The following is a 5000-nucleotide window of genomic DNA, read 5'->3' on the forward strand; positions in this document are numbered from 1 at the left end:
ACTGCCTCCTGTCACAGCACACATTCAATGGCAGGAATGAAAGACACAGATCTGCCACAACCATGGAATTGGAGCGCCGCCTGTCATGAGCCAAAAGTGCATCCTGACGTGACAAATCAGATAATACCGCAGGCATCCAATTACGATAATCACTATCAACGAACCTGCCGCCGCCCCCCCCCCAATACACCTTTCCCTACAACAATGTGTATCTGAACCTACGCCATATTGTACCTTAACCTAACCTATATCGTACCTTAACCTAACCTATATTGTACCTTAACCTAACCTATATCGTACCTTAACCTAACCTATATCGTACCTTAACCTAACCTATATTGTACCTTAACCTAACCTATATTGTACCTTAACCTAACCTACGTTGTGCTTAACCTAACCTACGTTGTGCCTTAACCTAACCTACGTTGTGCCTTAACCTAACCTACGTTGTGCCTTAACCTAACCTACGTTGTGCCTTAACCTAACCTACGTTGTGCCTTAACCTAACCTACGTTGTGCCTTAACCTAACCTACGTTGTGCCTTAACCTAACCTACGTTGTGCCTTAACCTAACCTACGTTGTGCCTTAACCTAACCTACGTTGTGCCTTAACCTAACCTACGTTGTGCCTTAACCTAACCTACGTTGTGCCTTAACCTAACCTACGTTGTGCCTTAACCTAACCTACGTTGTGCCTTAACCTAACCTACGTTGTGCCTTAACCTAACCTACGTTGTGCCTTAACCTAACCTACGTTGTGCCTTAACCTAACCTACGTTGTGCCTTAACCTAACCTACGTTGTGCCTTAACCTAACCTACGTTGTGCCTTAACCTAACCTACGTTGTGCCTTAACCTAACCTACGTTGTGCCTTAACCTAACCTACGTTGTGCCTTAACCTAACCTACGTTGTGCCTTAACCTAACCTACGTTGTGCCTTAACCTAACCTACGTTGTGCCTTAACCTAACCTACGTTGTGCCTTAACCTAACCTACGTTGTGCCTTAACCTAACCTAATTTGTGCCTTAACCTAACCTAATTTGTGCCTTAACCTAACCTAATTTGTGCCTTAACCTAACCTAATTTGTGCCTTAACCTAACCTAATTTGTGCCTTAACCTAACCTAATTTGTGCCTTAACCTAACCTAATTTGTGCCTTAACCTAACCTAATTTGTGCCTTAACCTAACCTACGTTGTGCCTTAACCTAACCTACGTTGTGCCTTAACCTAACCTACGTTGTGCCTTAACCTAACCTACGTTGTGCCTTAACCTAACCTACGTTGTGCCTTAACCTAACCTACGTTGTGCCTTAACCTAACCTACGTTGTGCCTTAACCTAACCTACGTTGTGCCTTAACCTAACCTACGTTGTGCCTTAACCTAACCTACGTTGTGCCTTAACCTAACCTACGTTGTGCCTTAACCTAACCTACGTTGTGCCTTAACCTAACCTACGTTGTGCCTTAACCTAACCTACGTTGTGCCTTAACCTAACCTACGTTGTGCCTTAACCTAACCTACGTTGTGCCTTAACCTAACCTACGTTGTGCCTTAACCTAACCTACGTTGTGCCTTAACCTAACCTAATTTGTGCCTTAACCTAACCTAATTTGTGCCTTAACCTAACCTAATTTGTGCCTTAACCTAACCTAATTTGTGCCTTAACCTAACCTAATTTGTGCCTTAACCTAACCTAATTTGTGCCTTAACCTAACCTAATTTGTGGCTTAACCTAACCTAATTTGTGCCTTAACCTAACCTAATTTGTGCCTTAACCTAACCTAATTTGTGCCTTAACCTAACCTACGTTGTGCCTTAACCTAACCTACGTTGTGCCTTAACCTAACCTACGTTGTGCCTTAACCTAACCTACGTTGTGCCTTAACCTAACCTACGTTGTGCCTTAACCTAACCTACGTTGTGCCTTAACCTAACCTAGTTTGTGCCTTAACCTAACCTAGTTTGTGCCTTAACCTAACCTAATTTGTGCCTTAACGTAACCCATGTTGTGCCGTAACGTAACCCATGTTGTGCCGTAACGTAACCCATGTTGTGCCGTAACGTAACCCATGTTGTGCCGTAACGTAACCCATGTTGTGCCGTAACGTAACCCATGTTGTGCCGTAACGTAACCCATGTTGTGCCGTAACGTAACCCATGTTGTGCCGTAACGTAACCCATGTTGTGCCGTAACGTAACCCATGTTGTGCCGTAACGTAACCCATGTTGTGCCGTAACGTAACCCATGTTGTGCCGTAACGTAACCTATAATATGCCTTAACCTAACCTATAATATCCCTTAACCTAACCTATGATATGCCTTAACCTAACCTATAATATGCCTTAACCTAACCTATAATATGCCTTAACCTAACCTATAATATGCCTTAACCTAACCTATAATATGCCTTAACCTAACCTATAATATGCCTTAACCTAACCTATAATATGCCTTAACCTAACCTATAATATGCCTTAACCTAACCTATAATATGCCTTAACCTAACCTATAATATGCCTTAACCTAACCTATAATATGCCTTAACCTAACCTAAAGTGCGCCGTAACCAAAACTATATTGCGCCTTAACCTGACGCACGTTGTCGCTGAACCTGCTCTGTAATTGTTATGCAACTCGTTAAATTAGTGTAGTGTTGCCTAACCGCAACCCTCGCAATATAGTTCGCTACTCGCACTGCCCGGTCCCCTGTGTATCGCGTCATGTTAAACACCTTGCAGGTGTTGCTGACTTTCCACATGCTCCTGCTATACACTGTAATGTGGATAGCAGCAGGACGTACATGCCCCCCCCCCTTCCCCCCTGCCTTCGCAAGCTGGTCGGTGAGAAGTTTGCATGTTCAACGCCCTTCGCATGCCGACGTACTCAGCCTACGTTGTGGTACGGCCTGTCACCTGTCCGCCGATGTACGCAAAACCCACAAACTGTACTGCACATTGGTCCGTATGTACTGAATGATACATCGTGGCACATGTGGCCGTATGACGACTGCGCCTAGCAACGGCGGACCATACAGTCCAAATATTGTGCACGCAGCTACGTGTCGTCTCCCTATAAGAGCTGGATTGCAGTGTGGTACGCCATACAGACGTGTGGGAGGAACGGACGCCCTGGATGGCGATCAGCATGAGCAGTCTGTTGATGTAGTGGAGCGTGTATTCGGACGTAGTCGTCTCTTCTCACACACCGTGATAGCATGTTGCACCGTGTTCCACATCTGCGACATGCTGCAGAGGCCGGCTGACAGTCGTTCGCGCAATGGACACCGCATACGTACGGGGTCGACCTTCCACGTGTTCTCTAGGCGTGCACATGTTGTTGCGTCTATGTGGGCAGACGTAGTGTGTTGTGACACCTGACACAGGGATGCAATACTCGTTGCAAATGGCGATGGACGTGTACGTTTGCTGGTGACGTTACGCAAATGAACAACTGGTAACCCGTTGTGGTGCGGTTGTTCTCGCTAGAGGTGAATCAGTGTTGGCGACGATCGGTCGAGCTATTAACCGGTTGTTTCAGGGATACCCACCATGCCCACGAACGTGAAAGGGGATCTGGGTGTGAGGCGATACGCGGCGGTGGCTGGGTGGGACCGTCCCCGGCCGGTGAGGCGGGGCCGCCCGGCGTGCTGGCAGCGCGGTGCGTGGGCGCACGCGCTACAGCCGGCTGGTGGGGGCGGCCAGTGGCAGGCGCGCCGGCCGACGGACGCGGCAGGCGGCGCAGCTGCGCGCTGGCGCCCCGTGCTCGCGGCGCCTTGCGGCCAAAGTAGGTCCTCGCGGGCCCGGTGCGAAGCGCGGTGGCCATCTGCAGTGTGCTGGTCCGATTGAGGACTTTGTGCGCTGAGGATGCGCCGCCGCCCGGCGCTCGGCGCCGCGACGCCGTCTGCTGCTCGGTCGCCCCAGCGGTTCTCGCAGGTGGTTTGTATCGCAGCTGTGCGGACGTGTTGGCGCGTGCGCTGTGCTGGGAGAGTTCGCTTCGGCACCCAAGTGGGGCTTTTGTCCTTCTGTGGCGCCGGCGTTGGAGCTGCCGGTCACCATAGGTGGCGCGTGTTGTCTCCCGCCGGCAATGCCACGACAGCACGCTCCCGGGCCTCTGTCGGCAGCGGCAAGCTCAGTTGGGAGCACGGGTGGTCGCACCTAAAGCGTCTACTCGCCTAACTCCGGGCGATTGCGCCTCTCTCGAACCCGACCAAGTACTTAGGACGGCGCTGCGCGCCGCCGGGACCTGAGAGGGTTTCGAGGTGTGTTGTGCAGGGGAGCTCAGCCTCCTCCTGTTTGCAGAATAATTGAGCGGACGCTTGCGTGTTCGCGCGGGCCCCCGGGACACACTCCCGGGCGGCCGGCTGCTCAGCTCTAGTTGACGCAGCTCCCTGGTTGATCCTGCCAGTAGTCATATGCTTGTCTCAAAGATTAAGCCATGCATGTCTCAGTACAAGCCGCATTAAGGTGAAACCGCGAATGGCTCATTAAATCAGTTATGGTTCCTTAGATCGTACCCACGTTACTTGGATAACTGTGGTAATTCTAGAGCTAATACATGCAAACAGAGTCCCGACCAGAGATGGAAGGGACGCTTTTATTAGATCAAAACCAATCGGTCGGCTCGTCCGGTCCGTTTGCCTTGGTGACTCTGAATAACTTTGGGCTGATCGCACGGTCCTCGTACCGGCGACGCATCTTTCAAATGTCTGCCTTATCAACTGTCGATGGTAGGTTCTGCGCCTACCATGGTTGTAACGGGTAACGGGGAATCAGGGTTCAATTCCGGAGAGGGAGCCTGAGAAACGGCTACCACATCCAAGGAAGGCAGCAGGCGCGCAAATTACCCACTCCCGGCACGGGGAGGTAGTGACGAAAAATAACGATACGGGACTCATCCGAGGCCCCGTAATCGGAATGAGTACACTTTAAATCCTTTAACGAGTATCTATTGGAGGGCAAGTCTGGTGCCAGCAGCCGCGGTAATTCCAGCTCCAATA

At 50.2% G+C, this 5000-nt stretch overlaps 1 non-coding gene across 1 annotated transcript in view; it reads left to right on the forward strand.

Moving 5' to 3' along the window:
- Positions 1–4388: 4388 nt before the first annotated feature.
- The window catches only part of LOC126476872 (small subunit ribosomal RNA), a 1909-nt gene continuing 1297 nt past the window's right edge, over positions 4389–5000 (forward strand). Inside the window, exon 1 of the ribosomal RNA XR_007587306.1 lies at positions 4389–5000. This exon is cut by the window's right edge and continues 1297 nt beyond it. This is a non-coding gene — a ribosomal RNA (small subunit ribosomal RNA).

Source organism: Schistocerca serialis, chromosome 4, assembly GCF_023864345.2.
Source record: "Schistocerca serialis cubense isolate TAMUIC-IGC-003099 chromosome 4, iqSchSeri2.2, whole genome shotgun sequence".
Taxonomy (NCBI): Eukaryota; Metazoa; Arthropoda; class Insecta; order Orthoptera; family Acrididae; genus Schistocerca; species Schistocerca serialis.